The sequence below is a fragment of the Medicago truncatula genome, chromosome 5, assembly GCF_003473485.1.
Source record: "Medicago truncatula cultivar Jemalong A17 chromosome 5, MtrunA17r5.0-ANR, whole genome shotgun sequence".
Taxonomy (NCBI): Eukaryota; Viridiplantae; Streptophyta; class Magnoliopsida; order Fabales; family Fabaceae; genus Medicago; species Medicago truncatula.
The window spans coordinates 19276464-19286800 of NC_053046.1; positions in this window are offsets into that span (position 1 = coordinate 19276464).

A 10337-nucleotide genomic window follows, 5' to 3' on the forward strand; every position below is an offset into this window, starting at 1 on the left:
TTAATTTTGGATTTTGGTTGGATGGACTAGTTAATTATGGATTTTGTTTTGCTCTATGGGAATTGTAACTTTAAACTTTCTGATTCTTGTTTAAGTACTCCTTATATTACTATTGAGGTTTTGGTTAGTTATGTTTATGATGGTACTAATGTTGATCTTTGATCTTGTGGTGTTATTTTGTTTCTTTTGATGACTTGTTATTTGCCTTTTATGATCAAAATGATATTGCCTTTTATTGTTGCATGGATAATATTTGTTTCTATTACTACATGCTAGAAAAGTATCTTTATAATAAAGAAAAAAGAGATACTATAAATTGTAACTTATTTGTGTTCAATAAGGAAAAAGTTTATCTCAAAATTATTTTTAATAAGAATATTAATATCACCTTTTTACAATTTGGATAACCGAAAACCGATCCAAATTAAACCACGATAATTTGGATCGGATCAGTTCTGTTTTTTTTTTTATCACCAACCGAACTGAGCCGAACCGCACATGTTTTACATTTTGGATCGGTTCACTTTTTGCCTCATAACCGAGCCGAACCGCCGCGAATACCCCTAGTTGAAGGTGCACAACATGTTAACGTTAATTAAATTTAAGGAAACATTCATTTAAAGGTTGAGGTTAACTTAAATTCAATTTAAGTAGGTACATATGTAAACTTAGTTTACATAATCTACTTAAACCGAGTATACATGTATCTACTTAAAATAAGATTATGTAGATCCATTAAACAAGGTTGGGGAGGTTAAAGCAAACTTAAGTTTAAGTATGAACACTTAAGTTCAGTTTATATGACATACTTAAACTGAGTTTACATGACTTACTTAAACTGAATTTAAGTATGTACACTTTAAATCAGTTTACATGACTTACTTAAACTGAATTTTGGAATATTAAGCACGGTGCAAAGGATTTTGGATAAATTTGAAAATTAATTTTACTTAATGGAAATTTTGTCATTTTAGCTAGGGTGTAACAAGAAATAAATAGGATGTTTGTACTAAAAAAAATAAATAGGGTGTAATTCGAAAAATTCTACGATAAATGAGTAAACACGTAGGCACACTATAAATACAATAATCTCATTTTAGAAATTTGTATCGTGGTAGCAATGTAGTTTTTTTGGGAGGAGGAAGACGTTATAGGTTCAAGTCTGAACCTCTAGATGGGTCTTTTCGAACGGGTTGAAATACCCATGCGACTTGGATTTGAAAATTTGGAACTTCAAGCCATTTTAACACCAAAAATTCTATTGGGTTAAATATGTTTTTGGTTCCTACATTTTACCCTTTTTTGACAAATAGTCCTTACATTTCAATAAATGTTTTTAAAATTCTTACATTTTTCCTCCGTTAGCACAAATAGTCCCTGCTGTCAAATAATTAAAGAGAAGCTGACATGGCAGCTAGTGGACGACATATTTTTTAAGGGTTATATGTTTATGGTCTTAATATTTTGCGTGACTTTGAAGAATAGTCCTTGCATTTCAATAAATGTTTTTAAAATCCCTACATTTTTCTACTGTTAACAAAATTGATCCCTGTCGTCTATTTTCATTGACCGGACAAACGAAAAATGCCACATAGATGCCACCAAGGACATTTTAGTAATTTCCAATAAAGTCCAGGGGCCTAATTCACCTTTACCCAAAATTTTACTCACAAAAATTCCAACTTTAACTCCGATCTAGTCCGTCATTGTCACTTGCAGTTTGAATGGTACCCTGACAGCGTGAGGGAGAAGAGGATGTCGCTGGCCGTGACAAAAGAGAGAACATATATGAGCAAATTGATGGTGGAGAGGACGGTGGTGGTTGAGGATGGGTGTGTGAGGCTGATGGTGGTTGGGAAGAAATATAGAGATTGCGGAGAGATGATGAAGATGAGAGAGAAGGTTCGACTGAAAATCAATCATGCCTACACTTTTCTGGAAATTACTATAATGTCCTTGGTGGCATCTATGTGGCATGTTCCGTTTGTCCGGTCAGCGAAAATGGACGACAGGGACCAATTTTGTTAACGGTGGAAAAATGTAGGGATTTTAAAAACATTTATTGAAATGTGAGGACTATTCTTCAAAGTCACACAAAATCTAAGGACCAAAAACATATTTAACCCTTAAAAAAAATCGGATCCACTAGTTGCCACGTCAACTTCTCGTTAATTATTTGACGGACTATTTGTGCTAACGGAGGAAAAATGTATGGATTTTAAAAACGTTTATTGAAATGTAAGGACTATTTATCAAATGATGGCAAAATATAGGGACCAAAAATATATTTAACCCAACTCTATTTAACACACAAAGTCATGAAAGAAAAATCATTTCGGAGTGATATCAAGTAATTTTCTGCATCTTTAAATAATCAATGAGTGAAATCAAAATTTTTAATTTCAATAAAAAAATACCCAACATCCGTAAATTTTTGCCCCCCCACTTCAGATCGATTCTTGAAATACCTCTAATCAACTGTTCCAACACAGATTGATTTTCTATGAAAAAATATTCAAAAGCTCAACATGAAAAGCTTAGAATAGAAAGAAAATAATATTATAATGGAATATGAACTAGTTCAACAGTGGGGATGGGTGACGAGGGTGTTTACTCATAGATTATATTTTGTTAGTCGCAAAACCCAATGCCGCAATGATGAGCAGGGAAAAACCGAAAAAGAATGTAGTTTTTTTATTTGAAAGATAATTAGAAAAGTTAAACAAAATTTGGTCCTTTGAGGCTTTTTTTTTACACTGTTACACTTTTTTTACCAAAGTACCATTGTTTTCAAATTAAGTACCAAGATGCTACTCTTTTTTGTGACTTTGACAATCCTTCCACTAAATACATGACATATGTACTTTACAAATAGGAGAATAATTCTGTTTTATTAATTGTTTTTTTTTTTAAATTTTATTAATTGTTTTGTTATAATAAAAAATGTAATTAAAATTCTTATTTTATTTAATCATTAATTGAAGTTTTTTAATTGATTAATTAATTAAACTAAATTTTAATTAAATATAATTAAATAATTAGTTATTTAATTAGTGATATTAAAGAAAAATGTAAAATAAAATTTGACACATAAAATATATTATAGATTACAATAATTTGACCTTCCAATACACTACTTATCAAAAGACGAAATTGATATATAACAACAAATCAATTTTTTTGAGGAACATTAGTATTGTTAGGACATTTTTTCTTGTTGTGTCCCTCATTTCAGCACATACTACATCTCTTTGTGTGTCTACTACCCTCCCTTTGATCCATTTCAGTATGAATTCGAGCCAATTGTGGACGATCTTTCGGATCCCTCCGCATTTAAAACTCCTCTTGGTAAACGTTGTAAACATATTGTAATGTGTAATAGGGAGACACATACATCATGAAATCATGGTGAATTTTTAAACAAGCGGCTATAACATGTGAGCAAGGAAGAAAAACTAAAAAACAAAAACAAAGAAGGAAGAAAAACTAAAAAACTAAATGAAAACAAAAACAAAAAGAAATTTTACACAAAAAGACAAAACTAACTAATTCTCCTCCCTATACATCTTCTTTTAATTCTCCTCCCTATACACCTTCTTTCTAACCAATCACGCGTCCCACCACCTCTCAATTACAAAAAGAGTGCTACTATAGAACTTAATTAGAAAAGAATGATATTTTAGTACTTATTTTTCAAAACAGTGTTAGAGTGAAAAAAAGCCGTACTTTGAAGTTGAAAGAAATGGAAATAGTGAAACAAAGTAATGACGAGCATTTAATTACAATCCTACCTTAAGATCTTAGTTTGCATTTACGGGCCCACCAAAATGGTGTTAACTGTTAAGTAAACACTTTTATTTCTAGCACTGTTAGAGCTTAAGGAAGCTTCCATTGCTTATGTAAAGTTCCAGTGTTAAGTAAGTTTAATTCTTTTTCTTCCCATGCCATTTGTCATCTTTATTTCGATCATTTATTCTTGCATAGCATGTTTCAGAATTCAGATATATCTAAAAATCTCTTCCAGGTTTTTTTTTTTTTTTTTTTCCTTCATGTTTTGAGTATGATTTCTATACAATCTATATTGCAGGTAGAACGCATAAAGTTGAGACCTTTGTTGCATTTTACTCAAGGAAATTCTAGTTTTTTGGATTCCCTCCATTTGGTACTTTTCTCGACTTAACCTTAATTTATTGACCATATCTGTCTAATATCAAGATCAGACAATTTATATTTTAAGGAAGATTTTAATTAATTTTTAATATTAAATTCCAAGATCAAAATCTAAACCATTTGATCTTGATAGAACAATGAATAAGTTGTTGACTGCGCAAAAATCTGACAAACCCATGACTCTTTGGAATTTGTACTTCTGAACTTTTGTTCTTAACATATGTTGTATTGTATGGCTTCACTATGTAGTAGGCCTCCAAACATGTATGGCTTCCTTAGATAGATGCTCCTCATTGTATATTAAATCAGCAGTATTCCTAGGAGTTTAGAAACTTGATAAAAACCCTCATTTTTCTCTTTTATTTTTGTCTGTCTTTCTCTCTTTATAACGTTTATAAAAGAATAAAATAAAAACCTGACCAAAAAAAAAAGAGATAAAAAAATCCTTCTATATATGGAAAGGAAAAGATATAACTGCATGCAGCCTTTTATTTTAGAAGAAACTGAATTGACCAGACCACCCCAAAAAAAGTAAAGTTGCTAAAAATTTATCTTAAAAAGAATTATGTATACTTTCAACTCATCCAACAGAAAAATTTGTTTTTACAGTCTAAGTTTCAAAATTGTATGGTATTTGTGTTTTGAAGGAAATGAAGATGCTGGTATTGATATTCCTGATGATATTCACTCTCTCTTTAACTGCGGCCAGAAGAGATCCGCCACCACCACTGGCTTTCACTCATTTTCTCGCTGTGACCAGAAGTGATCTTCCCTCACCTCTATTTCCGGATGGTGTCACCAACAACACTCCTCTGCCTCCGTCTCTACTCCCATTGCCACCACCTCCTTCGTGGCCATCAAACATCGAGGTCCATTTTCACTTAAATATAACGTTAAAAATTGCTTTCCCCGTTGGAATTGCAACCATCCTTTCCATCATAGGATGGATATCATACAAGTACTATTGCAACAACAAACCAACAATGAAAGGCTCACGTCGAGTTGAGGTTGAAGTTGAAATTTGAAATCCAGCCTACTTGATAATTTGCATGTGTTGAAATACGTATGTGTGTGAGAATATTATAATTTTATGAACTGGGTATTAATTAAAGTGAATATTATATTCAATGTTTAAGATTTTATCCATGTAATAACTTCAGATGAAGTGGTTTGTTTAGTATAGAATGACTCGTCATGTGATCTTTTGATGATATAGAGTCTCTTTGGTTTGGCTTTTCAACACCAAGAAGTGATTCTACAACCTTCAAAAATGAAAAAACTGAGTTCTTAATGGTGTTTGGTTTGGCTTTTAAGAGTTGATTCTATCCTCTAAAAGCAATTATCCTTAAAACTACAAATCCTTGCTTCTAATTTTTCTAGAATCAATTCTACATTAAATTTTCTATTTTTATTATTACAATCTATTATTTTTCATTATTGCCCTTTATCAATTCTCCTTCTTTTTCCTTTGTAATTTAATTTGATGAATCAAATTTCGAACCAAATTAGCCCCCGAAAAATGTTTATAGTCGTCTTACCAAATTTTTCTTTACCGTGTCCCCATTCAAATTTACTGTATTTTTCTTTTACGCTATATTTTATCATTTTTGGCAACTAACTCTAGTATTATTTAACTTAAATATATTTTATCAAAAAATATAAAATATATGAACAAATATTTTGTAAAAAAAAATTAGTTTAATGATCGTATTTTTTATGTTTTAAATTAATATATAGAAAATTTATTTATTTAAATTAAATAATATATCTACATTTAGTATTGATCTACATATACATTCGACTAAGTACATTTACTTGAATTTAGCTATGTCCATTTTAGTAATTATGCAATTTTCATAAAAACTATACAAACAACATTCAGTTTGTTTAATCAATTCTGCATTATTGTATCCAAACATAAATCAATTATGTCAGAATCAATTCTATTAAAATCAATTATATCCAAAGCTGAACCAAACACACACATAGTTTGGTCCTAAATGCGGTGGGAATTGATATCACGCAACGACCACAACACAATGGTGTTTTTCGCAGATAGCACTTGTGTACCATAATGGTATATATCATTGTCCAATTAGAATGTGTCACGTGGGACATCCTTTAAAAAATATATCAAATAAAGCATTTATAAAGTAATATTGGTAGGTGGCACACTCTAATTGGCCAATGGTATATACCATTGGTACCCTAATGGTACACAAGTGGAATTTTCAACGTTTTGTTCACTATTTGTTTTGTTCATAAGAGTTTCTTGATGTTTTGTGAAGATTTAAAAAAATTACAAAGATGAAGGAGAATGCAAGATTTGATATTAGAGGCAAGAGTTTTTAGCTTTAAAAGATTTGATATTAGAGGGAAGAGTTCTTAGCTTTAATAGATCATGGGTGACTTTTCTTTTTGACGAAGAGTATGCATGTGTGGGGGTGGGTGAAGGGAATGATTTAAGGCCAGAGGCACTATTTTTGGTTTTTTATACGAAAGATATTGAAGTCCGTATCTACAAAATCTACATTAAAATAGGGTGAAACTAATGAGACAAAATATAATAGAAATGAAAAATAAAACATTACTACTAAACCTAGTCTACTTTAGTTTAGGCAAGAGATCGATAACCAAAAATGCTGAGTAAATTGGAACATGTAGGACCCTGAGTCTACTGTAGTTTAGGCCAGAGAATAAGCCAACTTCAGAAAAGTTTCGGCCAGAGAATAACCAACTTTTCTTTTCAGTTTTGTTGGGTTTCTTCGGTCATGGTCTTTTTTTTTTGGTTAGAAAGCTAAATTAAAAGAAAAAAAAGAAACAAGTAGATAGGAAAAAAAGCCTAAGCTCTAGGGAAGAAGGTTCCCATGGCGTCGCTTCTAATCAAAGGGAGGAGGTCGGTCGGAGCAGTAGCATGAATAGAAAGATCTTCATTGAAGTTGGCCCCAAGCTTCGGTCATGGTCTGAGTCTCATGGTCTCACATGTTTGTTTAGAATTTTAAGAAAATTATCTACTAACTATTCCAGAGAAAAAAAAGTTCCTCTGTTATTCCATTTTTGCTCTTGAAGGGTATTAAGGTCATTTCTAAATTGGGGAGAATGTTTGTTGACAGATCATCACTCTTTCCACTATATATATATATATATATATATATATGGAATTAAACGATTGAAATTCTTAGGTACCGTTTGCCCCGACTTTTTTTTTCAGCTTTTCTACATTTTTAGGAGAAGTTAGGCCAAACACAATATTAATAAAATACCTTCGAAAAAAAGTACTTTTTTTAGAATGAATAAAATTGAATTGAATGAGATTTAAGGCCCCGTTTGGATTGCCTTATTTTGAGCTTATGTGAGCTTATCTACTCCTATAAGCCTTTTTAAAAGTGTTTGGGTAAATAAATAAAAATAGCTTATCATAGTTTCATAAGCTGCTTATGCCATATTTTAGTAAGCCTAAATTTTCAGCTTACCCTCCAACTTAACAAGGAGCTTATGAATTTATGTAATCTCCTTCGATTCTCTCTGGATCCACTTTTTCAAAACATATATTTTTTATTTATTTATTTTTTTTAGAAAAAAAAACATATATTTTAATTATAATGTTAGTTATCTTTGGCGGTGCATGAGTAACAAAATTGATATATACTTATCTTACTAAAGTAACACATGTAACTAAGATTTTTTTTTATTATTTCAAGGAAGATTATTATGATGTTTTTGTTACGTAACAAAATGAAACTGAATAAAAAAAAAAACTTAACTTGTCTTTTTTTTGTAACAAACTGTACACTAATATCTATATATATGGTAAGTTTACAATCATAATTTCTCAAGTTTATTTATGCAGAGTGTTTACGCAGCATACAATTAGGTAACTTTGATATTTTTTTAAGGACGAAGATTGATTACTATATATATATATATATGGCTTAATTACACTTTTGGTCCTCTTGTTTTGGCCTACTCACGAAACTGGTCCTGCCCTTTTAAAATAGAACAAAACGGTCCTTCAATTATCATTTTTGTTGCATTTTTCGTCCTACCCCCCATTTTATTCTCCAAAAACGCAGAGAAATGACAGTTCTAGACCTACCCCCTATGCTCAACCATGAAATAAACAAGGAATAAAGCATGTAGCTACAAAAAATCCACTTTATTCAACACACTAACCAAAAAAACCATAATTTCTAAGATATGTTTCAAATTAGATTTTTTTTTGTTAGTGTGCTGAATAGAATAGATTCCTTGTACCCACATGTTTTATTCCTTGTTGATTTCATGGTTGAGCATAGGGGTAGGTCTAAAACCGCCTAAAACTGCCATTTCTCTACGTTTCTGGAGTTTGAAAATAGGAGGTAGGACGAAAAATCCAACAAAAATGATAATTGAAGGACCGTTTTGTTCTGTTTTAAAAGGGCAGGACCAGTTTCGTGAGTAGGCCAAAACACGAGGACCAAAAGTGTAATTAAGCCTATATATATATATATATATGAGTCAGGATCCGTTGACACCAGGTGTCAACGGATTCGTTGACACCAAATATTAACCGTTGATTTCGTTTGATCTAAAGGTTCACATTTGTTCAAATAAAAGTATCATATGACCATATCTTTTGAGATTTCCATGCCATAAATATTCATAATATTTTTTCGGAAATAATACATATTCCTAATTAATTTTATCAGTTTCCCTATCTTCTCCCATTAGTCATTTTCCATGCTCTAACTTTCAAAACTATTTTCATGGTGTTCATCTTCTTCTTTTTACAGTACGAGGCAATCATAAATAGTAAAAAATTAACAAAGCAATAAACAAAAGCATATCTTTTAATTAAAAACAAGTGGTTATATTTGATCTATGTTATGTTAATCCAAAGGATAATACTTATTTCTACGAAATTTTGATTAACGAAAACCACTATTACACTACCACTGAACCATGATTTCTTTGCAACAACAAATATGTATACTTCTTTTTATCAAAAAAAAAAAAGAATTGATCCTGATAGCCAAGTTTTTTCACTCCCATCGTGGAATTCATGGATGAGTGTTTGGTGGAAAATAACATCGCTGACTGTTGTTTGCAGCCATTTTCATAACAAGATGACCAACATGAGAAAGAGAGAAACCGTTAGAACGAATTAGGAATATTTATTATTCCAAAAAGAAATTATGAATATTTATGGAATGAAAATCTCCAAAAGATATGGTCACATGATACTTTTAATCGAACAATTGTAAACCATTAGATCAAACGAAATCAACGGTTAATATTTGGTGTCAACGAATTCGTTGACACCTGGTGTCAACGGATCCTGACTCATAGAGCATATTTAATTATATATATATATATATATATAATTATAATTATAATTAAATATATTATAATATTGTTTTTTACGTCTTGATTAATTTTATCAAAAAAATATTGATAACTGTGGTTCGACTTTTTAATTTTTTTGTTAAGTTAAAAATATTTAAAATTTCGATAGTCGCTTATGTAATGTCACATCCAAACACTTCAATTTATGTAAGTACTTTTTAGTATACATATCCAAACATAAATAGCTTATCAAATATAAGAGCTTATGATGTAAGCTCTAATGTTATAAGCTCTAATGCTATAAGCATCTATATAAATTGTTTATCCAAACGGGGCCTTAACCAAAAGTTGTTGAATGCTACTTCAAAAAACTACTTCTCTGTCATTTATTTCACAAACACTTCTCTTCAACTCACACAACAACCTTATCTTTTATTTTTTAATATTATATTTCAATTTGTTTTTTTCTTCCATTTAATTTTTTTTTGAACAGGTCCATATAATTTTTTTAAAGGAGGAGCAATTTAATTTTATTATCTTTTTATCACTTATATATTTAATTTTAATATCGTTTAATTATCACAACCTCACAAATACTTTTATTCATACTGTCATTGAATGACACCAAATATTTTTATTCCCTTTCTTCAGCCTCACAAATATACACACACATTAGCGTTTAAAGTAATATTTTATGTTTGTATGTCTGCTTTTTTTGTTACACTAATGCGTATAATTTTTTCAATGTTGCGTAATGCATACAATTATTATTTTTATAAAATTTTGATTTTAATTAAAAGTACTAGTATAGATGCCTAAAAAAATTATACTTATATATATTT